The sequence below is a fragment of the Ornithorhynchus anatinus genome, chromosome 4 (assembly GCF_004115215.2).
Source record: "Ornithorhynchus anatinus isolate Pmale09 chromosome 4, mOrnAna1.pri.v4, whole genome shotgun sequence".
Lineage (NCBI taxonomy): Eukaryota > Metazoa > Chordata > Mammalia > Monotremata > Ornithorhynchidae > Ornithorhynchus > Ornithorhynchus anatinus.
In genome coordinates this window covers 76,740,931-76,767,483 of record NC_041731.1, presented here as the reverse complement: position 1 = coordinate 76,767,483, position 26,553 = coordinate 76,740,931, and the positions used below count along the sequence as shown (strand labels likewise).

At 44.7% G+C, this 26,553-nt stretch overlaps 1 protein-coding gene and 1 non-coding gene across 2 annotated transcripts in view; one reads left to right on the top strand and one right to left on the bottom strand.

The window, feature by feature from the left end:
- EXT1 (exostosin glycosyltransferase 1) overlaps positions 1-26,553 on the top strand; it is a 284,225-nt gene that overhangs the window by 158,775 nt on the left and 98,897 nt on the right. The gene's annotated exons all lie outside the window — the stretch shown is intronic.
- Positions 1,168-1,306, bottom strand: LOC114811925. The gene has a single exon (XR_003759620.1). It is a non-coding gene; the product is annotated as a small nucleolar RNA SNORA7 (small nucleolar RNA).

The following is a 26,553-nucleotide window of genomic DNA, read 5'->3' as shown; positions in this document are numbered from 1 at the left end:
ATGAATTTATGGAAGGGCAGTAATGTGGGGGACCCAAGTTCTACTGCTGCAATCAGAAAGTCTGACCTTGGACTGCTGAGGACCTTGGACTCTTCCCTCCACCCCACCCCAAGACTGTGAGCTTGTTTTGGGCAGGGATTGTCCTTCTTTATTGCTGTATTGTACTTTCCCAGGTGCTTAGTACAGTGCTCTACATAGAGTAAGTGCTCAGTAAATAGGATTGAATGAATGAGGAGAGGGTCGGGGGCAGTTAAAGCACTAATTCCAGGTGGAATGCTATAGTCCCAGCCTCATGTCACTGAGTCACTGGAACTGTGGAACTTTCATTTATTCAGGAGGGCAACTTGTGATGTTACAGTGGAAAAAAAAAAAAAGCTGAAATACGGCATGGCCTAGTGGATAGAGTCTGGGCCTAGGAGTCAGAAGGACCTGGGTCCTGATCCTGGATCTGCCTCTTGTCTGCTGTGTGACCTTGAGCAAGTCACTTCACTTCTCTGTGCCTCAGTTACCTCATCTGTAAAATGGGGATTGAGACTGGGAGCCTTATGCAGGGAATATGTCCAACCCGATTACCCTGTGTCTATCCCAGCACTTAGAACAGTGCCTGGCACAGAATAAATGCTTAACAAATACCACAATTATTATTACAGTAAGTAGTCTCTTGGGTCCTCCCCTCCCCCTTTTCAAGAGCTGGGAGGGTCTCCGTCTCTACTGACACTAAAAGCAGAGTTTCCACAGAAAGCAAATTACATATGGGAATGTGTGCATTGTGTCATCTGATGTATTTGGGATGGTAACAGTGTGTGTTTGTTTTGCATTTTGTTTTTCCAACAGTCGTTAGGGTTTCAGCATAATTTCCCTTTAGGGTGGCCCGGAGAAGTCAGAGAAAGTGAGCTGTTGATGAGGATTTAGGGCTCAGCAGCCTCTGCTGTTTTCAACAAAAGGTCTTATCTTATGCTGTCGAATGGTGTCTGACCCATAGCAATGCCGTGGACACATCTCTTCCAGAAAACCCCACCTCCATCTGCAATCGTTCTGGTAGTGGAACAGCAGAGTTTTCTTGGTAAAAATATGGAAGCGGTTGACCACTGCCTCCTTCCACGCAGTCAACTTGAGTCTCTGCTCTCGACTCTCCTTGCTGCTGCTGCCCAGCACAGGGGAGTTTGGACTTGTAGCAGATGGTCTTCCACTCGCTAGCCACCACCCACGCTAGGAATGGAATGGGTATGCCTCTGCTTGACTCTCCCTCCTGTAGTCAAGACTAGTAGAATTGCTGGGAACTCTCCAGGTGCGACCCTGAGAAGGGCTCAACAAAGTGAGTTGCCCAAATAACGACTTTCCAAGGAATTAATTCAGCTCTTGTATAGATTTTTTTATGGTATTTGTTAAGTGATAACTATGGGCCAAGCATTGTACTAAGCTGTGGGGTAGATGGAAGCTAATCAGATTAGACACCGGCCTTGTCCCACATAGGCCTCACAATCTTAATCCCCATTTGACAGATGAGGTAAAGAGAAGTGAAGTGGCTTGACCTTGGCAAGGTCACCCAGCAGACGTGTGGCGAAGCCGGGATTAGAACCCAGGTCATTCCCACCCCCAGACCCACGTTCTAGCCACTAGCCCATGCTGCTTCTCGAATGTTCTTAATTACTGGCTAGAAGAGTTACTATTTTTCTGGGATTCCAAAATCTCATTTTAGATGTTTACTGTTCAGAGAAATGTTTAACAGAACGAGGAGAAATCAGAAAGTCTCCTGGCTGCAATTTCAACATATAAAGTGTAAGCTGAATTGTTACACTCAATCATTTTGTAGTGAGGATGTGGGTTGGTATAGCAGTGAGGGTAGAGGTCGGATTTGATGAAAAAGCCTGTCTGGTCATTTGTTTGAGATTGGAAGATGAATCTGGGCAGAAGAATGACACAGTGTGTAAAGTTACGACATGGATGTGTTAAGCCAAGCATGATGAGGCTGCTATGACTTTAACCTTGTGCGTTTTCTATGATGAAGTGGGAGCTCTAGCAAAATAATGACAGCTAAATTCCAAAGGTTTAGTACTTCCTTAAGACATGGCAAGAGAAAATCCGTAATAAAATAAGCTGGAAGTGGTATATGGTTATCATCATTATTATTGCCCTTCAGGGTATCCATCCCACCGTCCTGTTGACCCTCTGAATCCCAAACATCACACCACCCTTGAGCAGCTGCCTTGCCGTCTTGCCATGGCACAGCGAACCAAGTTTTGACTTTTTTTTTTATGGTGCTATGTTAAGCACTTGCTATGGGTCACTGTACTGAGCACTGGACTAGATACAAGCTAATAAGATTGGTCCCGGCCCATATCCCACATGGGGTTCTTAGTCTTGATCCCCCTTATACAGATGTGGTAACTGAGGCTCAGAGAAGTGAAGTGGCTTGCCCACACAGCAAAGAGGTGGTGGAGCCAGGATAAGAACCCAGGTTCTTCTGACTCCCAGGCCTGTCCGTGCTCTATCTGCTAGGCCGTGCTGCAGCAAGTGCTGTTAGCTTGGGTGGGAATAAGGATCTCATTTTGGTCGTCCCTCCACTCCACCTTTTCAGTTAATGTTCAATAGCTTTCCTAGGCACACTTTTTTTTTTCCAGCTAGAGTTTGGTAATGCCAAACTCTACCACACAGTTTACATAATAATAATAATAATAATTATGGTATTTAAGCACTTACTATGTGCTAGGCACTGTAATAGAGTGGCCTTCTCAAGCCAGTCTTCTTCATCTGTGTCGCTCCCAAAAAATATTTTCCAGCGACTGATGTTCCCAGAAACAAGACGTTTGTGGCTCCACCTTTTGAAGACGATCATCAGGGATTCTGTCTCTTTGTTGCTGAATTGTAGTCTCCAAGCACTTAATACAGTGCTCTGCACACAGTAAGCGCTCAATAAATACAGTCAAACAAATGAGTCAGGAGCATTTACTGATCACCTGTTGAATATGAAGGACTGCATTAGATACTGCTGATCACAGGGGAAAAGTAAAATACTTGGTGTCTAGAGAAAATTAAAAGATTTATTCTCTGCTCGGGAAGAGTGACCATCTAATGAGGGAGATATGCAAGTGCCTATTGTACTTTACTCAGTAAATACCCTGAACCGAAACGGTGAGGTATGTCCACCCAAATGTATGCGTTGCTCTCAATGGGTCTGTGCAAACCCCTTTACTTTTTTTTTTTTAATGATATTTGTTAAGCGTTTGTTATATGCCAAGAAGTGCACTAATCCATATTGAGACTCTTCTAATCGGGTTGGACACAGTTCCTTTTTATTTTATTCGATTTTGTTGTTTGTTATTTGTTGGCATTGTCTTCCAGTCCTTCTTGGAAATGGTCTTTTGACTAGACTGTAAGTTTGTCCTCTAGACTTTAAGCTAGTTGTAGACAAGGAACGTGTCTACCAACTGTTACAGTGTACTCTCCCAAGCACGTAGTACAGTGCTGTGCACACAGTAAATGCTCCAAAGATAGGATTAATTGATTGAGATGGCGAATGAGAGACTGTAGGGTATTTACTAGGACTGGGTTAGATAATTATCCCTCATAGCCTCTGGTAACTAATTCATGCAGTTGAGGACTTAAAACTTTGTGTGATCCTACAGCACATAATAATAATAATAGTAGTATTAAGAGTTTACTCTGTGCCAAGCACTGTTCTAAGCACTGAGATAAATACAAGTTAATCAGGTTGGACACAGTCCCTGTCCCGGACAGGGTTCACACTCTTAATCCCCATTTTACAGATGAGGGAACTGAGGCCCAGAGAACTTCAGTGACTTGCCCAAGGTCACACAGCAGACACGTGGCAAAGCAGGGATTAGAACCCATTTCCTTCTGACTCCCAGGCCCATGCTCTATCCACTAAGCCACGCTGCTTCCCTTATGTACCTATCCATAATGTATGTACTTATATGAATGTGTGTCTTCCTGTCTAGACTGTAAGTTTAATAGTATTTGTTAAGTGCTTTCTATGTGCCAGGCCCTGCATGAAGCACTGGGATAGATACAAGATAATCATATTTGACTCAGTCCATGTCTCACACTGAGTTTACAATCCTAATCCTCATTTTACAGGTGAGGTAACTGAGGCTCACAGAAGCGAAGTGACTCGCCCAAGGTCACAGAGCAGATGCGTGGGGTACCAAGATTAAAACCTTGACTCCCAGGTCCTTGCTTTTTCCCCAAGCTGCTTTCCCCAGAGAACGTGGGCAGGGTAGGGAAAGTGTCTACCAGCTCTGTGGTATTGTATTCTCCCAAGTGCTCAGTACAGTGTTCTACCCTCAGTAAGCACTTAATAAATGCCATCAATTGATTAATCGATCTTCACTGCCTTGCAGAGCGCCTTGCGATCCCTCGTTGAAGAGTGTGTGGCTTTAGCAATATCGGACAGATTACTCAGCGACAGGAAGCCAGAATTAAATGAACGTCCCCCCACGAACCCGGACAACCTTCTGTGACTCCATTGCTCCCTCAAGCAGTTTACGTAGGATTTGCCGAGGACCTTGCTGGATCTAAACAAAGGGAAAAGCACTTCCCAATACAGGGAACGCAGAAGCCCATCTTGACCGTCTTTATTGTTTCCGAGCGGTTAGTGAGGAAACCGTGGGACAGGAGCCTGCTTTGTGCCGTGGTGCTTGGCCGCCTGCCAGGGTAGATGCTCACGGAGGCCCTGTGGTGTTGGGAAACGAGAAGGCCACTACGTGAGGGGAAACAGTCAGATTCAATAAATCAGGCTGAGTCAGGAAGATTCCCCTCTGAATTGGATCCCTGCCAGCCAGCTAGTTGTAGGCTCTGTAATGTGCATCTGGGTGGAAGCTGACATTTTAATGGTTTGATTAGTTTAGGAAGCATAGTTGTGTGTGTGTGTGTGTGTGTGTGTGTGTGTGTGTGTGTGCGTCTTCAATTATATTGGGTTCTGCAAAAGGCCGTTCCATCACTGGGAGCATTACCTTTGCTCTATTCAGCTGGGTCTGTGACTTCTGTCCAAGATCCTCAGGATAATCTGGTGGAATCCTCTTAGATAAGGAGCCGTTAAACGAATAAAGCTGTTAATCATGTTAAATACGCACACTCAGCCCTCAGACCTACCCAGGAACAGGCTGCAGAAGTGGTGGAGTTGAAGTAAATAAGGTTTTAAATCCGACAAGTGAGAGGACAAGGAGGAGCTAACAGAACTTGGATGTGTGATTCTGTTTTTTAACCGTGAGATGATCAACATTTTACCTTTAAAGCAGAAAAGTAGATAGGGTCTTGAATATGTTAATTACACTTGCTGCCCGTTGGCATCTCACATTTTGCTAAATAATTAGATTTTTTTTAAATGTAATTTATATTAGATTGCCTAAACTCGTTATAATTGCCTTAAGAAGGGATTGTCTGGAGGGGTTATCCATACGTTTTTTAGAAACCGAACCTCTTATTTTCCAGTGAGTTTACCTGAAGCTACACCCTTTGTCATATTGTATTTGCTAAGAGCTTACTGTGTGCCAAGCACCGTACTTATTAAGCATTGGGGTAGATATAAAATAATCAGATTGGATAGAGTCTCTGGCCACGTGGGACTCATCTTATCCCCAGTTTACAGATGAAGATACTGAAGCACAGAGAAGTAAAGTGACTTAGGCAAGTGTCATCTTTGACTCAGCTCTCTCGTTCACCCCTCACATCCAATCCGTCACCGAGACCTGCCGGTCTCACCTTTATAATATCGCCAAGATCCGCCCTTTCCTCTCCACCCAAACGGCTATCTTACTGGTACAGGGAAGCAGCGTGGCTTAGTGGAAAGAGCCTGAGCTTCGGAGTCAGAGGTCATGGGTTCGACTCCCGGCTCTGCCACTTGTCAGCTGTGTGACTGTGGGCAAGTCGCTTCACTTCTCTGTGCCTCAGTTACCTCATCTGTAAAATGGGGATTAACTGTGAGCCTCACGTGGGACGACCTGATTTCCCTGTATCTCCCCCAGCGCCTTAGAACAGTGCTCGGCACATAGTAAGCGCTTAACAAATACCAACATTATTATTATTATTACAGGCTCTCGTAATATCCTGATTATTGTGTCAGCCTTCTCTCTGACCTCCCTTCCTCCTCTCTCTCTCCGCTCCAGTCTATTCTTCATTCCGCTGCCCGGCTCATCTTCCTGCAGAAACGCTCTGGGCATGTCTCTCCCCTTCTTAAAAACCTCCAGTGGTTGCCCATCAACCTCTGCATGAAAAAAAAATTCTCACTCTAGGTTTCAAGGCTCTCCATCCCCTTGCCCCCTCCTACCTCTCCTCCCTTCTCTCTTTCCACCGCCCACCCCGCACACTCCGCTCCTCTGCCGCCCACCTCCTCACCATCCCCCGTTCTCGCCTATCCCGCCGTCGACCCCTGGGCCACCTCCTCCTGCTGTCCTGGAATGCCCTCCCGCCTCACCTCCGCCAAACTTACAGCCTTCAGGACACTGGGCTTCTGGGAAGAGCACAGAAGTCACAGGACCTGGGCTTTAGACCCAGCCATGATCCGCTCTTACTATGTAATTTTAGGCACATCCGTTACCCTCACTTGCTCTAAGTGTGCACATCTGTAAAATGGGGATTAAAGTATCTTCCTCACAAGAACGCTGTTAGCATATCAGTCCTATAGAAAGCATGTGGAGAGATAGAAGGCAGTACATCTTCAAGGTAGTTTTATTACTGAGTGGGATTTTGTGAAGCGGTGGTGTTTTTTTAATATTTAAAGTAGAGACATATATTACTTTCAAAGGCCCGTATTGCAAATAACATAAAATAACTTTAATAATTGTAAACTCCAAGTGCCAAATGTGAATTGTTTGTCTGGGAGTTGGAGGACCTGAGTTATGGAGAAGCAGCGTGGCGCAGTGGAAAGAGCACGGGCTTTGGAGTCAGGGCTCATGAGTTCGAATCCCAGCTCTGCCACTTGTCAGCTGTGTGACTGTGGGCGAGTCACTTAACTTCTCTGTGCCTCAGTTCCCTCATCTGTAAAATGGGGATTAAGACTGTGAGCCCCACGTGGGACAACCTGATTTCCCTGTGTTTACCCCAGCGCTTAGAACAGTGCTCGGCACATAGTAAGCGCTTAACAAATACCAACATTATTATTATTATTATTATTATTATTAATAATCACACTCTGCCGCTTGCCTGTTGTGTCAACTTGTCCACATCACTTAACTGCACTCTGCCTCAGTTTCCCCATCTGTATAATGAGGATCCAACGCCTGGTCTCCCTTTCGCTTAGACTGTGATCGCCATCTGGGACAGGGACTGTATCCAACGAGGTTATCTTGTATCTACCCCAGCACTTAGTACACTGGCTTGGCACTAGGAAGCACTTAACAAATACCATCTGAACTCTGTAACGGTGAAGACGATGAAATGCATGGTGGATTTCAGGGCTTTTTCAGAGTTTTCCAGGCCTCCTCCCTTGCCCAGCACTGGTGCTTTCTGAGTTTTGGACAGGTTCTTTAAGAGAGTCATTAGGGCTGGACTCTGGTTGAGAATTTTGAAATTCCTCTAGTAGCAGGTAAGTGAAGTCTCTGAAGTTTTCCTTTCTAAGCACTAAGGTGGCAAGGTTCTTCACAACCACATTGGATTTTGCAGACTGAGCTGAATGGTCTGCAGTCTCCCCGACTCCTTTTGCCTTGTGAACACAATTTCTGTGACACCACTCTCCCCGACGAGAGCCTGTGAAACAAATCACCTCATAAGCAGACTCAAGCCAGACCTCTTGACTTGTCCCGACCTGCACCACTCTTAATGACCTTTCTAACCAAGCCCCAAGCCAGACCTCTGACATGACCCTGCATGCACTGCTCTTAATGACCTTTCCGTCCAGGCCCCCAGACATAGCTCTTCCCACTCCTGGGCTTAGATGTGACTCACTGGGTGGATGTTCAGTCACAGTTGACAAATAGGTTTATCTCAAACTGTTCATAAAAAATGAACAGCCGTGTGATGGTTTAGAGGTTAAAGGGACACGGAGAGAAGCATGTGTAATGTGGAATGTGAGTTAGAAGTAGGGAGGTTAACTGGACAGAGTCCTTTTAAGGAAATGGGAAAGCTTTTGTGGCTTATCAGGAAACAGCCTTCTGGTGTGCCTGGGCCAGACTTCTTTGATTCATCAGGGGCTGGACAGGTTGTCAGCTCAGATCCATTCATAGCTCAGGGGGTGACTCCCTTACGCTTAATGTTCTATGGGGTGGAGGGAACAAAGAGAATATAAAGGAGCTTTAAAAATACAGAATTTCCGTTATATTGTTGTTATTTCCCCCCAATTTATTTTTATTTTCATTTTTTTCTTTAATATCTGCACACAGAACATGCTTAATAAATACTCTCACTATTAATACTACTCTGACAAGAACTTGTGATTAGGGTGTTGGTTAAGCTCTTCAAACACTGAATTAAGCCTTGGGGTAGATATTGATGCTCTACCCCTGCCTCTCTCCTTCCCCCCACATTTTGCCTTAAGGGTCTCACCGAGGCAGCAAGGGACAGGGATTGAAGTCAAAAGGGTTTGGTTGATTTATGGGTTGCATTTGGAAGCTGGGATCCTCCTGGAAAGTCATTTGGGATTTGTTGGTTTATGTCCTGAACTCACCTTATGAATGTATTCCAAGCCCCTATTCCTGCGCTCTGAGCTCTATAAGCATCATCCCCCACTTCACCTTCTTCCCAATTTGTTGTCCTCTACTGAAACTGTCCTTAGGACTAAATTGAAACATTTTAGCTCTGGATCGCCCTGTTTATATTCATTCCTAATTATTTATCTGTTCCCTCTCCTTCTCTCACCATTTTGTAAATATCCTGTGTCTTTCTGTCTCCCACATTAGATTGCAAGCTCTTTAAAGGTTATGGCTCCTGTCTTCTACTTTTATTTGACTCTCCTAGCGGATGAGTAAAATGCCCCACACAGGTGCCCAGTACAGTACCCTCTGCACAAAGGCCCTCGGTAAATGCTACTGTTGATGAAACAAACTCTTCTCGATCCGTAACTTATTTTACCGTCTGTCTCCCCTTTTAGTGTAAGCTCGTTTGGACAGCGAACATGACTACCAACTCTGCTGTTGTACTCTCCCAAGCGCTTAGTACGGTGCTTTGCACACACTAAGCACTCAATAAATGCAATTAAATGAGTGAATGAACTCTGTTACATTGTACTTTCCCAAGGACCTAATAGAGTGCTCTTTGCACAGTAAGTGCTCAATAAACTCGTCTATGCCTTCTCTGTTGTATTTTACTCACCTCAGCACTGCATACAGTAAGCACTCAGGAAGTACCGTTGATAGATCGATTGACCGTAACTGACCCAAACAATCTCACAGAGCAGGGTATCATTCTGAAGGTTGCTGGGCCCTTTTTCATTAGGGTTGATCTGGCAACTGCTCAGACATCCCACAGCAAGGAATGGGTGACTTCAGACAGTTCTGTGGCCTAGTAGATACAGCACCGGTCTGAGAATCAGAAGGACCTGGGTGGTAATCTCGGTTTTGCCACTTGTCTGTTGTGGAACCTTGGGCAAATCACCTCACTTCCCTGTGGCTCAGTTCCCTCATCTGTAAATTGGGGATTAAGACTGTGAGCCCCACATGGGACAGGGACTGTATCCAACCCGATTAGCTTATATCTACCCCAGCGCTTAGGACAGTGCCTGGCACGTAGTAAGTGCTTAACAAATGCCATAATAAAGGTAATAATAATAGTGATAGTGATTCGTTCATTAGCTGCCAGTATACCCAAGGGAGTTTTACAGGATAAGGTCACTGGCTTCCCACAGATGTGCATCTCACTGGTCCTACCATGCTTAGAGGCAGAGATGGTGATAAGAAGCAAAATCTGGACCACCTTACCCAGTACACTACCCTGGGCCGTAAAAGATTTTCGGTTCCTAACTGCAGGGGCTGCCCTGCAAGTTGGAACCAGGAGCTGGTGGTCTGTTCAGGCTATCTTTCAGTTAAGCCAGGAACTCCCACACCACTCCCCCCCCACCTCCCCCAACTTGACTTTGGAAAGGGAGAAGTCAACTGCATCTCTCCTTTATTTTATTTAAGCCTGTAGGGATCATTCTGTTTTCTTCAGAATAGCATGATGTAACCCTGAAGACCAGGGGGAAGGTCAGCCGAGCCAATAACACAGTAATTAGTGGCAACTGCTGATTGCTTTTGTGCTAAAGAGATCTGAAAGGATGTTGCAGAAACGTGTAAACAGAGCGTCTTAGCCCCTTAGCCTCTTTGGGAATCTTTGAGCAGCTGGGATGCAAACAAGAGAGTTTCCAGCCAATTCAGGACCTTTCCAGTTCCTCACTCCCCTATCAGGATGCCGGACCCACCCAAAGTAAATGCAACATTGTGAATCATAGATCAGTCCATCAGTATTGAGGATCTGCTATCTGCTCTGTGCTAAGGACACAATCCCTGCCCTCGAGGAGGGGACAGACATACTTAAATTATTCACGGACCTGGAAGATGGAGGGAGGACCTGTCAGGCAGTGGTATGAATATGTGGTGAAGTAACTGAAGAAATAATTGAATGTGCTTATTTACAGAAGTGCTCATGGATGTGACTTGGACTTTTATCCAGTCCTTCTGCTAGTTACCCTTCTAACCTCCTCCAGCTCCTTGCTCCTTGGACTTTTATCCAGACTTCTGCTAATTATCCTTATAACCTTCCTCTAACTGCCTGCTCCTTGGGCTTTTATTTCATCCCTCTGCTAATTACCCTTCTAACCTTCCTCCAACTGCCTGCTTCTTGGCCACTCACCATACCTTCACCACAGCATGGAAAGGCCGAGGAAAGGGAATGGGAGATTCCCTTTGGCAAATTTTGGATTTGTGGATCGGTCTGTCGATCGGAATTAGCTGCATTAATAGTAATTGCAGTACTCGCTAAGTGCCCACCATGTACCGAGCACTGTACTAAGCGCCGGGGTAGCTACACGATAATCATTAGCCCTGTCCCCCATTACTGTGGTTACTTGAGAGTTGACTCTTCACACTACTCTTCACTCGATCACAGACACCATAACAAAGTAATTTTCTCCTCTACTTGGCAACATCCAGTGGAGAGTCTCCTGTTACACCCTGGACCACTTCTGGGAAATGAATGCTACATAGCCAGTCACCAGGTTTCTTCTACACAAGTTCCCAGAGATTAAAATTAATAGGGCTTTTCAAATGGATAGAAGCCGTTCCCCTCCCCACCATCATTACTTCGGAGAAGCTTGGGGATTGCAGGAAGGGGAGAGGGGGAGTGCTGAAAGCTTCGAGGTGGGAAGCACATGAAAGTTGCAGGAAGACATTTGTCTTCCTTCCAAGAGTGGCAGCTCCCACTGTACCAAAGTGGATTATCTCCTCTGGCAGTGTGGCCCTGTTGGCAATTAGAGATTTGTATTTCTTCTCTGGATTTAACTGAAGTTTTTCAGCAGTGCTTTTTGAATTGGGTTGAAAATCAAGCCCCAAAAAGGAAAGGTGATCCTGTGTCAAGGTTTACTGTTGGATCCTGTTTCTAGCATTTGGGGGAGAAGGTGGTAGTGGACAGTAACATTAGAAAAGCAGCGTGGCTCAGTGGAAAGAGCACGGGGTGGGGAGTCAGAGATCATGGGTTCAAATCCCGGCTCCACCCCTTGTCAGCTGTGTGACTTTGGGCAAGTCACTTAACTTCTCTGTGCCTCAGTTCCCTCATCTGTAAAATGGGCATTAAGACTGTGAGCCCCATGTGGGACAACCTGATCACCTTGTATCCTCCCCAGCGCAGAGCACGGGGTGGGGAGTCAGAGATCATGGGTTCAAATCCCGGCTCCACCGCTTGTCAGCTGTGTGACTTTGGGCAAGTCACTTAACTTCTCTGTGCCTCAGTTCCCTCATCTGTAAAATGGGCATTAAGACTGTGAGCCCCATGTGGGACAACCTGATCACCTTGTATCCTCCCCAGCGCTTAGAGTAGTGCTTTGCACATAGTAAGCGCTTAACAAATGCCCTCATTATTATTATTACAACCAGGAATATGACTTTATATTCGTTTTCCATCTTTCTTCACTTTCTCATTCTTTCTTACGCACACATACGCATGTAGGCCCGTACACATACAAGCATGTGCATAAATGTACATGTAGGCATGTATACGCATATACCCTTGTGCCCACACACCCATAAACATGCGTATATTATGTATAGAAATATGTATGACGACTTGACTCTTAACAAAGACCTCATATAAACGTGTAAGCTCCCCTCTAGACTGTAAACTTGTTGTGGGGAGGGGTCATATCTACCAACTCTGTTGCATTGTACTCTCCCAAGTTCTCAGTACAGTGCTCCGTAAATATTATCGATCGATTGAAGCAATTCTGCTTTTACCATCAGTAGGTGGCACTAGAAGTCAGGCCTGAATCAGCACCGTAGCCTGACCAGTCAAACAATAATATTTATTGAGCACCTACTGTGTGAAGAGCACCATGCCCAGCACTTGGAAGAGTACAGTAGAACTAGGAGACCGACATATATAGCCTGTAGGGGTGGGGGAAAAGGGGTTTAGCCTCTAAAATACAAGTAGGAGGAGGTGATAATCATATGCTAAATCATATGTATTTAAATACTTTAGGGAGAGTTGAATTATCCTGGTGAGTAGGGCTGAAGAAGTGGTAGTTGGAGAGATTAAGGGTGAGAAGATGAGAGGGAATAGGGACGGCCTCCTGGAGGAGGTGTGATTTGGGGATGTGAACCTGGAGAGAGTTCCCTGCAAGAGGGATGACTTGACTGAGAGGTCAGCTGCTGGAGAGATGAAAATGGAGCACGGGAGGCTCGTTTCCAGTTGGCGACAATTTTCCTCACTTCCCACCATCGAAGCTCTAAACTGGCTATTTTTTTGTATGGTGTTCGTTAAGCACTTACTATGTACCAAGCACTGTTCTAAGCCCTGGGGTAGATACAAGGTAATCAAGTTGGACGTAGTCCCTGTCCTACATGAACTCACAGTCTTAATCCCCATTTTACAGATGAAGGAACTGAGGCCCAGAGAAATTAAGTGTCTTGTCCAAGGTCACACGGCAGACGTGGTGAAAGGAGTGAATATTTCTAGGGTGCTTTGGGATCCTCCTAGGAAAGACCTCATCATTTCAACTGTTTAGGTTATTTTTGGCAAGGATGGGCCTCTTAGCCGCTTTGGTCACCTAGCCGGTCGAGGGATCCTTGATGCAGCCTTTCAATGGGGAAAGCTCTTCCCCGCTGGATGCTGCTATGATAAACCAACTATGTGGAGTTTAAAGTTAAGCGTTAAGGGAGAAGCAGGAAGAAGGTTCTTTTTTTTTAAGGTGTTTAAAGCGAATCCAAACACCACCCTGGATCCAGAGTTCTGTTCACAGGCCCAGTCTAGCAGGTTGAGCACGGGCGGGGTCCCTTCCCAAACTTGGGGGCTAGAGAGGATGGGTAAACAGGGTGGGCAGTAGGTGGGCAACTCATTTGCCCAGAGCCAGTGTAGCACACTAGGAAAGGGGGAGAAGCAGCATGGTCTAGTGGATAGAGCACCTATCTGGGAATCAGAAAGATCTGGGCGCTCATCCTGGCTCTGCCACTTGTCCGCTGTGGGACTTTGGTATTTGTTAAGCACTTACTATGTGCCGAGCACTGTTCTAAGCACTGGGGTAGACATAGGGGAATCAGGTTGTCCCACGTGGGGCTCACAGTCTTAATCCCCATTTTACAGATGAGGGAACTGAGGCACAGAGAAGTTAAGTGACTTGCCCAGAGTCACACAGCCACTTCACTTCTTTGGGCCTTAGATACCTCATTGGTAAAATGGGGTCTAAGACTGTGAGCCCCATGTGGGACAGGGACTATGTACCTCGTATCTACCCCAGCACTTCGAAACAGTGGCTGGCATATAGTAAGCCCTTAACAAATACCCTTAAAAAGAAGTCACTTAATAGTTCTGGCCCTGATTTTTGCCTTGCTCCACAACGAAGGGAATAATGTTGATGCCTTTCACAAAGTCCTTGTGGTGAGGATTAATCGATGAATGACTGATTGTTAAACTCCCTGAAAATATGAGCGTGCCCTGTAACTATTCACCCCAGTGGTAAAAAGGAAAAAACAATCGTACTCTCCATTGGGTTTATTACAGTTATTTCAGGTTAGCCTCCACATATTTTCCGAATTTCTTTGTTTCCAGACTGTGTCACCCATTGCTTGGAATGAAAGACCCTACTGTATCGCTTGCTCCTAGGAGCTCCATTCGGTGTATTTTATGTTGGAACTGTAATCGCAGCTTACGGGTGTAGTAAAAATCTCCCCCATCCTGTCTTCTGTGAATATATTTCTTTTGAGTTTTCTTTTTGATTGCTTGTTTGCCTGTGATGGGGGGGGGCGGTGCTGGGGGGCTGGGGGGTAGTATGATAGCCACTCTTGATCCTTATTTGTGGCTTTGGGACTAATCAGTCAGTGTGGTATTTATTGAGCCCTTCCTCTGTGCCGAAGCATTGTACTAAGGTCTTGGGAGGGTACAGTGCAACTGAGTGTAGACACGGTCCCTTTCCCACAAGGAGCTTACAGTTCAGAGGGGGAGATAGGCATTAAAATAAACTCTGGATCAGCACGTAAATGTCGTGAGCCTGAGAGTAGGGTAACTATCAAGGGCTTAAAAGGTACAGATTCAAGTGTAAGGATGACCCAGAAGGAAGAGGGAGTAGGGGAAATGAGGGCTTAGCTGGGGAAAGCCTTTTTGAAGGAGATATGATTTTAATAAGGCTTTGAAGGTACCTTGCCAAAGAGCAAGAATGAGAGGAGGGAAGAGGCCGTCTGCTTTGCTTTACTTTGGTGAAGACTGCCAAAACCTAAAGGCATTCCTGGAAGGTTTTGAAGTTGTGTTTTGTAGGGCATGGAGCAGAAGCTGCTGAATAGGGTTCCATACATTTTTTTTTCCTTGCTCAGGGCATAGTTCATGACTTTAATGAACATTAGATATTAATGAAAAAGTGGAGCTTATCAGGAAACATTTATGAAAGTGCCTTTTGAAGTTCCTATTAGATCTATACCATCACCAGCTAATGTAATATAGTGAGCCACTTTTAGCGCTTACCTCGCACTTGATTTATCTGCTTTATGGATTCATTTGCTTATTAATTCGTTTATCTCATTTTTCACACATTCGGGCCTACCAGTTGTATCCAGATTTTTCCTCCTACTGTGTGCCACTGTGTGCTTTCCCCTTTAGAATGCAAGTGCTTTTGGACAGGGTTCTCTATCTTTTGTTTTATTTTACTCCATCACCTCCTACCCCACTCTTCTGCAGAATAGGTCCTCAATCAATTCCACTGAATGGATTAGCAATACACAGAGGAAAAATGGAAGATAGTCACCCCTACCCTCAGGAGGCTCACAACATACAAAAACAAAGGAGCGCTTTAATAATTAAACCAAGATTGAATGGCAAGAAGCCTCAAAGCAGCATGGATCTCTCCCTCCCACCTCCTTCTTTCAAAAGAGAAATGGAAAACTCCTCAGTTCTCCTGTGTAAGATTCTGCCTCCCCCTTGTGCAGCCTGCATCCTTTCACTGACCTTTCACTCATCCCCCATCCCGCTGGCCCCTTTTTTGTTTTGTTTTTGAATGGTATTTAAGTGTTTACTATGTGTGAGGCACTGTATTAAGTTCTGGGGTAGATGCAAGCTAATCAGGTTGGACACAGTCCTTGTCCTACATAGGGCTCACAATCTTTATTCCTATTTTACAGATGACGGAACTGAGCCCCAAGGAAGTCAAGTGACTTGCCCAGGGTCACAAAGCAGACAGGTTCTTTCATTCAGTTGTATTTATTGAGTGCTTACTGTGTGCATATAACAATAAATAGACACATTCCCCGCCCACAACAAGCTTACAGTGTAGAGGGGAGAAAGACATGATATAGATTAATTAAGTGGCAGAGCCGAGATTCGTACTCGGGTTCTTCCAACTCCCAGGCCCGTGCTCCTCACAGTAGACCACGCTGCTTCCTGCGGGGATTGGGACGAAGGTCTGTGGGTGTCAGGTGGTGCTCTTAGTTAGGGTTGGAAGGGCCCTCAGGGCCTCCTTAGCCCTCCAGCAGCCTGGCTCCTGTGGAAATGCCAATTCCAGGGAGTTGAATTCCCCAGACCTACCCAGTGCTGCCTCATGGAAACTCCCACAGTGGGACCCTTGACTTTCGCATGGACTTTTCCTCCATTTCCCCTTCTGTTAAATGGGGATAATAAGGCGGTCCTCCACAGAGAGCCTTATGGGAGTCTAACAAATGATAAATTGCTTTCAGAATGTAAAATGCAAGAGCATGCATAAGCAGGTTTTGGGGTTCTCAGGGAGTGCAGCTGTATTATGTGTGTACAAAAATAAGCAGCCAGTTTGGAAAATGAGATATTATTACTGTCATACAAGATGCTTGCCTCTCCTCCTTTTTACTCGCTGCTTATTCCCTGGGGTAATTAGTAGATAAGGCCATATTTTATATAGACCCGTGTTGTATCTGCTGATGCAATCCATTTTTTTTAATTGGCGATATTAATAGCATTTGAGCCAAGATCGGTTCTAGTTTTAAAAGTCGGATCTCTAGTTTTAATTTCCATAGTCGATTTGAACCACTCCCCCCCCCCCCCCCAGCCCCTGCCCATTTTAATTACTCCTATATTTGTCATCTCCGAAACTGTTGTTGCTAAGCAAGAACAAATATCCATCCTTGCAGCTCTAAATCCATTAAAGAAAGGCCACAGCCGAGGCAGGCGTCTGGGATAATGAATGTGCGTGTCTGGGGGGGGGGGAGAGAGAGAGAGAGAGAGAGAGAGAGAGAGAGAGAGAGAGAGAGAGAGTGTGTCTGTGTGTGTGTCTGTGTGTCTGTGTGTTTGCTGTCTGTCTTGGCTCTGGAGATGGGAACCAGAATTACTGTGACCCGTGAATGCACTCTGGATTTTAAACTACCTCCAGAAGGCGAGAGGAGGAAACATTTCCCAGGATGGAATTATCGGTCCCATTACCACCCAGGTGTCAAGGAAATGAAGCTTTTCTATTACCAGATCACAGTAAATCACATGGTCGGGATGACAGCCTCGTTAACATGGGCAGAGTTACCTTAATTTATGGATAAATAACTTTTTGTGTGTCAAGACACAGTATCATTCAGCCCCTCCTAAATAGCTTCTTTTTTATTAAAAAAATAATAACAGCAGTGCCAAAAGGCTGTTTCTTGAAAATAAATCTACAGAAAGATAATGGAGAGGGACAGGGGCTTTCTGGTTGAATCTGCTAGGTTCTGACATAGCAGCCAGGATCTCCGATTTCCGGCCTGAACTTTTTCCCTTAAATAAGATTAGTGGGCCACAAATCCCATCACAGCTCGGAACAGTGTGACCAGTTGGGCATCAGTCCTTTAATCTTGACTGCCAAGGATTTGTTTTGAGATCCTGTAAGCTCTTTGAGAGCAGGGATCGTGGCTACCAACTCTGTTATATTGTACTCTCCCAAGAGCTTAGTAAAGTGTCCCATGCACAGTAAGCACTCAATATTATTATCGTTAGTATTATAATGATTATTTCAGTGCTTGTTCTCCCTCCTGTTAGATTGTGATCCCCATGTGGGACCGGGTTTATGTTCAACCTGATTAATATGTATCTACCCCGGTGCTTAGAATCCTGCTTGACACGTAGTGTGTACTTAAATTTAATAATAATAATATTTATTTAGTACTTACTGTATACCATATACTGCACTAAGCCCTGGGGTAGATATAATTGGGTTGGACATAGTCCCTGGCCCACATGGGACTCATAGACTAAGAGGGAGGGAGAACAGGTATTTTTATCCCCATTTTTGTCTTGTCTCAAGCCGCCGAGCTGTCTTTGACCCATAGCGATGCCATGGACACATCTCTCCCAGAATGCCCCACCTCCATCTGCAATCGTTCTGGTCGAGTATCCATAGAGTTTTCTTGGTAAAAATACAGAAATGGTTTACCGTTGCCTCCTTCTGCCCAGTCAATTTGAGTCTTCGCCTTCGATTCTCTCCCTTGCCGCTATTGCCCAGCACAGGTGAGTTCTGACTCATAGCAGATTGCCTTGCATTTGCTAGCCACTAGCCAAGCTAGGAATGGAATGGATACGTCTCTGCTCGACTCTCCCTCCTCTAGTCGAGACTGGTAGAGTGCTGGGAAATCTCCAGGTGTGACCCTGAGAGTGGATCCCCATTTTACAGGTGAGGAAACTGACACAGGGAAGACAGATGACTTCCCCAGGTCACACCGCAGGCAAATGGTGGAACTGGGATTAGAGCCCAGGTCCTCTAACTCCTAGTCCTATATCCTTTCCACTAGGCCATAGTGGAATCAAATTGATTGATAAGTCACTTTGCCTCAGTTTTCCTTGCTGGAAACAAGTGGAAATCCATAAAGGAACAGCTCTTTGTCTTCGATCCCCTCCTAGAGTCGGACCACAGAGGCCAAATCAGCCTCTTAGAATTAGAATGTGCCAAGTATTATGCTAAGTGCTGGTGCAGAACCATGTTAATTAGATGGGATACCACAAGGCATATGTTACAGCGACAGAGTTACAGCTTGCTAGAGCAAGGGACCATCTCTAGAGAGAGCAATCCAGTTGAGTCACTTCAGTTCACTACTTAAGCACCTTTTGAGTGCAGAGCACTGTACTAAGCACTTTGGAAAATTCAGCAGAAGCCAAAGACATAGTCTTTGCTCTCAAGGAGTTTTCAGTTTAATGGGGGAAGACAAGCAGCCATAAATAATTTCCAGATAGTGGGAGCAGAAGGAAGAGCCAGGATATAATAGTAGCCTGAGAATGTAAGGGTGAAATAGATGGATAAATCATTTAATAAGCTCCCTGTGGGCAGTGAATATGTCTGGGGCTTCTAACTTACTTCCTAGGCCCCTACTCTAGTGCATTGCATTTAATAGGTGCTCAAAAATTCCATTACCACTAAATAAGTGCTGAGGCTGTGTATAAATTTCTAACTGCTGTTTGGTTTAAAAGACTTGAAGTGTTGGTATTTAATCAGGGAAACCGCCTTAGGGCAGAGGTCCACAAATTTGCTTGGAATCACAGAGCAGAAAATTTAGGACTTTTTTAAAAATTTCTGTTTTGACCTTCCATTTGAGTTTGTAAACAAATCATTTCCTTCTTCTGACTCTTGGGTTTTGTATATCTTTAGTATTGCTCAAGTATGCTGTAGGGATGGGTCAGTCAGTCTCCATAGTGTAATTCTTTTTTAATTTTTTTAATGGCATTTGTTAAGGACTTCATTCAGTCGTATTTATTGAGCGCTTACTGTGTGCAGAACACTGTACTAAACGCTTGGAATGTACAGTTCATCAACAGATAGAGACAATCCCTGCCCAACAATGGGCCAGGGACTGTACTAAATGTTGGAGTAGATACAAGCTAATCCAGTCCGTGGCCTACATGATGCTCACAGGCTTAATCCCCGATTTTCAAATGAGGTAACAGACACAACTGAAGTGACTTGCCCAAGGTCACCCAGCAGACGAGTGGCGAAGTCAGGTTTTAAACCCATGTCCTGATTCCCAGGCCCATGCTCTGTGCACTAAGCCAAGCTGCTTCTCTGCTCTTTGTGAGCAGGGAACTTGTCTGTTAATTCTGCTGCACTGTACTCTCCCGAGAACTTAGCACATAGTAAGCACTCAATAAATAAAACTGATGGATTGACTCCTGTCCCCCAGATGATACAGTTTTAGGAGAGTACTCTACTGCTGGGAGTGTTGAGTTTGATTCTGAAGGGTATTCAGAGGTGCAAAGGTGTTATATACCAGAACATGGTGGCGATGTCCATTGGTTTACAGTACCAGTCCTGTTCAGGAACAGTAGTCTTGAAGTTACGCATCCTTCAAAGCTTGGCACAACTTAACCCATTGTTAAATTTTAATCATGATACTAGAAATGACAATCATAACCATTACTTCCAACTCATTAAGTGCAGCTTAGGTCTAAACCTAAATTATTTGTCAGTTTGCCACCATACTGTGTGAGTGGATGGTTTATTTTTAAGTTTTGGAAGTCATCAGTGTGAATGAGTAGCTCTGACTTCTCTCCCTCTTGCTCATTTTTGCTCCTCCTCTTCCCACTCTGCCAGACCAGTAAACTAGGCTTGAGGTTTCTGGAAGAAAGAGCCAGAGGTCAAGGCTGGTTTAGTGGAATAATAATAATCGTGGGATTTGTTGAGTGCTTACTAGGTACCCACCACTATACTAAGCATTGATTACAAGTTAATCAGATCGAACACAGTCTCCGAAAGAAGGGGAAAAAAGAAAGGGGAGAGGGAGAGATGGAGGAGGGAGTGTGGCATGGGAAAGAACGGGACCCCGAGAGAAGCTCAGACATGGACAGGGAGAGAGCCAGACCCCAATAATAGTGATAATTATGGTACTTGTTAAGCACTTCTTATATATAAAGCACTGTTTATTCTAAAAAAGCAGCGTGGCTCAGTGGAAAGAACACGGGCTTTGGAGTCAGAGGTCATGGGTTTGAATCCCGGCTCTGCCCCTTGTCAGCTGTGTGACTGTGAGCAAGTCACTTAACTTCTCTGGGCCTCAGTTACCTCATCTGTAAAATGGGGATTAAGACTGTGAGCCCCACGTGGGACAACCCGATTCCCCTGTGTCTACCCCAGCGCTTAGAACAGCGCTCTGCACATAGTAAGCGCTTAACAAATACCAATATTATTATTAAGTCTGGGATAGCTTCAAGATGGACACAGTCCCTGTCTCACATGGGGCTCACACTCCCCATCTGCTTTCCTCTTCTTCTTATTATTAAATGCCACTGAGTTGTTTCCTATTCATAGTGACTCCCTGGATATACTTTCTCCAGAACATCGTCCTCTGCCATAATCTGCAACCTTTCTAACGGTTTCCTCCATTATCATTGTTACGGCTGCTGGTCTGCCTCTTCCACGTTTTTCCTGGACTTTTCCTATCATTAGTGTCTTCTCCAGAGAATTAGTCCTCCTGATTATGCGTCCCAAATATGCCAGTCTAAATCGAGTCATTTGGCCTGCCCAAGACCACTTTGGCTTAATTTGCTCCAAAATCCATATGTCTGTTTTTCGGGTACCATAAAAGCCTTCCCCAACACCACATTTCGAAAGAATCGAGTTCTTTCTATCCTGTTTTTTCATTATCCACCTTTCGGAATCATCCACTGTCCCTCTTCTCGGCTCTGCTGAAAGAAAGCCCAACTCTGTGCCCCCACCAGGAGCTGCCTTCAAGGAGCTTACTCCTGCCAGAACTTCTCATGTACTTTAACGTGCTGTTAGTAGGAAAGACCTCCCCGCCCTCGAAGGCCTTGGGGTCAGCAAGGTTCACCCAAATGACAGGGGATGCCAAAAGGTGGCTGGCTGTGTTTTGATGGGCCCAGCGGGTAAGAGCATAGAATCTTCCTCTCTCAATGGCACTCTCACTCATAGATACATCATCACTGGGAGCAGTTGTAAATCCTCCAGCCGAAGGCCAGGTCCACTTGAATGAAGCAATTCAACCAGAGAAACAAAGGATTTCACAGGAATGTAAATCCAGCTAGAGATGGGTGTGGTCCCCCCCCTTTGCAATCGCCTGCTCCTTTTCTTCTCTGCCCTCCTCGTAAACCTGTAATGAGGCCCCAATTTCCAAAACATTTGGACTTCAATTAGATTCTTTCAGGAATAATAAAAAGGCCTTGGTTTGGACTGCAGCCCCTTTACCCTCTGTGGCTCCATCATTAGTCCATTGTCAAAAGAGGAGCAGTGGAGATGTTGTAAAAGAGGCATTGCCAGATCAAAGGGACGGAAATGCTAAATCCCCCGGAGCCGAAAGACACGGGGGTCTCCCTTTCTTGATTAGGGCTTGCACTTTGGAGTTGTGTGATCTGGGTTTGCCCGGAATTGCAAAGACCACCACTTTCATGTATTACTTACTGCAGCTAAAACACTCGCAAAGTCATTTTGGGGGATGGGGAAAATATTCGTCTAGGTAAGGCATGCATTTTTTCGACTGCACTTACCTACTGAGCACTTGCTTTATACAAAGCCCGTCCTAAGCATTTGGGAGTTTATAATAGAGAAAGTGGCCTGCTTTTGATCAATCAATCAGTGAGATTTATTGAGCATTATCTGCTTTTTTAGATACACAGATTTGCTCGAGAATTTTGATTCAGAAGGGTAAACCAAAAAGAGTTCAAAGATCAATGAGGACTTTAGCACCTTAGGCAGGGGGAATACTGAAAATTCAAGCCGGGAGGAAAGAAGAAGGTTGGGGGAGAGGGTTAGTGGGTATCTCAAATGGGCAGGGAACGTACCTACAAACTCTCTTATATTGTTGTGTCTTCCCAAGCGCTTAGTACAGTGCTCTGCACACAGTAAGGGCTCAATAAAAAACGATTGATTCATTCATTTATCTGATCGTATTTACTGAGCCCTTACTGTGTGCAGAGCACTGTAATAATAATAATAATTGTGAAATCTGTTAAGCACTTACCGTGTGCCGGCCACTGTACTAAGCGCTGGGGTGGATACAGCAAATCAGGTTGGACACAGACCCTGTCCCACGTGGGGCTCACAGTCTGTACTAAGCCCTTGGGAGAGTACAATATAAACAGACACATTCCCTGCCCACAACGAGCTTACACTCTAGAGGGAAAGGCGGACATTAATATAAATATATAAATTACAGTTATGAACATGTGATGTGGGGCTGTGGGGGGTGGTGAATAAAGGGAGCAAGTCAGGGCGACACAGATGTGAGGGAGAGAAGAGCAGAGGGAATAGGCATACATCATAACGACATCATCATAGTTACATCCGAAATATTTATGGCTTTTATATAGGACTAAGGAGTCCTGTTCTCAAGGGGAGAGACTAGACAGAAAGATGGGTTTGACAGATGTGTACTAGGGTTCTATAAATTAATCATTTGTTTCTATTGATTCAATTAATAGCCCTCAAGGGACTTACAATCTAGTGGGCATGGCTTTGGTCCCCCAAGGAGAAAATTTGACCTGCCAACGATGGTGAAATATTAGAAATTGCAGTGCCTAAATTTTCTAGACAACTATAGAAACCAAGTTGGGAAATAGGTAGGACCTGATTTGTGCAAAAATATGTATTTAAGCACTCAAAAAATTTCATCTGATGTATGACACTCAATTCGGAGGGTATATTTAGCATGATGATATTCTGGGTACCTCTGAGTCTGCTAAAAATTAATAATATGTATTGAGTATTTACTTTATGCCAAGCCCTATACTAAGGGTTTGGTAGAGAGTGGACGTAATGCTTGGCTTTGGTCAATCAATCAGTGCTATTTATTGAGCACCTCGGTTATACAGAGCACTTTACTAAGGACTTAGGAGAGTACAACATAGTTGGTAGACCTGAACCCTGATCAGGGATCTTACAGCTCAAGGAGTTTGCTATCTCAATGACAGTGAAAATAGATATGTATAGCTCATCAGTCAATCAATCAGTGGTATTTATTGAGTGCTTACTGTGTGCAGAACGCTGTACTAACTGATTGGGAGAGTACAATTCAACAAGGATGGTAGTCACATTCCCAGCCAACAGTCGAGAGGGATGTACATAGAAGACCAAGTTCAGTTATTAACAGCTAATAACACTTGTCATAATCACAAAACAAAATTGCCTACCCCATATTCTGTAGAAAACAGTGGCAAAAATGGCATTTTAAGAAACAAAAATCACTTTTTTTCCCAGCTCACGAAAGAAAACATTCGAAACCAGAAAAAGAAAGTAGATATATCAGTTTAAAAATTTAAAACAAATGGACAGATGTTTCATGGATTTTTTTTCCCCCTTAATGCACCTATCTGTGATATATCCCCAACCAGAGCACAGTTTTTACAGTGTGCTACAAAACTCTGAGAAGAGGGAGTTTATAGCGGATATCCTGGCAAGCACTTAGCTGTGGCAATTCTAGTAGCAATTAAAATGCTGGGAACTCATTGTCACCTGTTCATATGGTTGGAAGAGAATCTGGTTATTGCTGAATCTAATTACGCATAATCTTTGCCTCAGTTGGGCCTGTGCTGCTGTTTGATGTCGGTTTCTAAGGGAAGAGTTAAAAGTGTAGAGCCGACTGTGCGGATTGGTGATGCAGCTTCTTCTTGGTGAGATCAAGGTAGCTTACTTCATGAATGTGCAGTATCAGACACTGTCTGAACCATCTGTCCCATGAAAGAATAAAGAGAAGGTACAGACCGTTTCCTAATTCCCCTTGGTGCGGTTTCACTTCTTCAAAATCTGTTTAGCAAGGGTTATCCAACATGAAAGAATATGGGACAGATGAAAAAAGGTGTGACAAATCAATCAGTCAGTCACTGGTATATATTGAGCACTTGCTCTTGGGAGAGTACAACAGAGTTGGTGTACATGTTTCCAGCCCACAGGGAGCTTACAGTTTGGAGGGAGAGACAGACATTAAATTACGGATGTGTACAGTAAGTGCTGTGGTGCTGAGAGATCAATATTCAATCTGTCACTAAATCCTTTTGGTTCAACTTTGACAACATTGCTAAAATCCATCCTTTCCTCTCCATCCAAACTGCTATGTTAATCCAAACACTTCTATTCCTCCTTGATTACTGTATCAGCCTCCTTGCTGACCTCCATGCCTCCTGTCTCTCCCCACTCCAGTCCATTCTTCACCCTGCTGCCCAGAGCATTTTTCTACAAAAATAATTCAGTCCATTTCCACACTCCTCAAGAATCTCCAGTGGTTGTCCATCCACCTCTCTATCAAACAGAAACTCCTTACCATTGGCTTTAAAGCACCGAATCACCTTGCCCTGCACCTCACCTCACTACTCTTCTACTACAACCCAGCCCGCACCCTTCACTTCTCTAATGCCAACCTTCTCACTGTACCTCAATCTCATCTATCTTAACGCCAACTTCTCTCCTACATCCTGGAACGCCTTCCTCTGGCCTGGAACGCCTTCCTTCTTCCGGTCTGACAGAAAATTACTCTCCTCTGCTTCAAAGCACATGTTCTTCAAGAGGCCTTCCTTGACTAAGACCTCTTTTTTTCCTTCCATTCCCTTCTCTGTCACCCTGACTTGCTCCCTTTATTCATCCCCTCTCCCAGCCCCACAGCACTTATGTACGCATCCATAATTTATAGTAATGTCACTCTCCCCCACTCTAGACTATAAGCTCGATGAGGGCAGGGAATGTGTCTGTTAAATTGTTATATTGTATTCTCCCAGTGCTTAGTACAGTGCTCTTCACACAGTAAGTGCTCAATAAATACGATTGATTAAGGGTGGTCAATATCAAGTTCTTAAAGGGTACTGATGCAAGGGCGTAGGTGATGCAGAAGGGAGAGGGAATAAGGGAAATGGTGGCTTAGTCAGGGAAGGCTGTATGGAGGATATCCTTCCTGGGAAGCAGTATTGTCTAATGGAAAGAGCATGGGCCTGGTAGTCAGAGGACCTGGGTTTTAATCCTGGTTCCGCCACATACGTTCTGTTTTACCTTGGGCAAGTGACAACTTCTCAGTGGCTCAGTTCCCTCATCTGCAGAATGGGGTTTCAGTACCTGTTCACCCTCTTACTCTGTGAGCCCCATGTGGGAGCTATTTACCTTATCTCTCCCAGTGCTTGTCAGCTGTGTGACTGTGGGCAAGTCACTTCACTTCTCTGTGCCTCAGTTCCCTCATCTGTAAAATGGGGATGAAGACTGTGAGCCTCACGTGGGACAACCTCATTCCCCTGTATTTCCCCCAGCACTTAGAACAGTGCTCTGCACGTAGTAAGCGCTTAACAAATACCAACATTATTATTACAGTGCTTGGCACATAATAAGCACTTAACTACCACAATAATTATCATTATTATTGTTATTAATTCATTCAATTGTATTTATTGAGTGCTTAATGTGTGCAAAGCACTGTACTAAGGTCTTGGGAGAGTACAATATAACAACAAACAGACACATTCCCTGCCCACAACAAGCGCACACATATGATTTTAGTAAGAACCATATAAGTAAGAGCAATATCCTTGCCCACACCTATCCTGAGAATCTGAGATTCTCTGAAGTCACCTCAGACTGAAATGCTGAATATCAATTCACATCAGATACTTAACTAGCCTTATAAACCAAGGGTAATAAACTATAAATAATTATGGCATTTGTTAAGCATTTACTATGATCAACCACTGTTCAAAACGCTGGGCTAGATACAAGTTAATCAGGTTGGACACATCCCTGCCCCACATGGGGCTCACAGTCTAAGTAGGAGGGAGAACTGGAGTTGATTCTCTGTTTTTCAGATGAGGAAACCGAGGTAAAGTGAAGTGACGTGCACATGGTCCACTTAGTGGATGGAGCATGGACCTGGGAGTCAGAAAGACCTGGGTTCTAATCCTGGTTCCACCACTTGTCTGCTGTATGATCTTGGGCAAGTCATTTAACTTCTTTGTGCCTCAGTTTCCTCATCTGTAAAATGGGGATTAAGACTGCATGCCCCATATGGGACAGGGACTGTGTGTGACCTGACAACC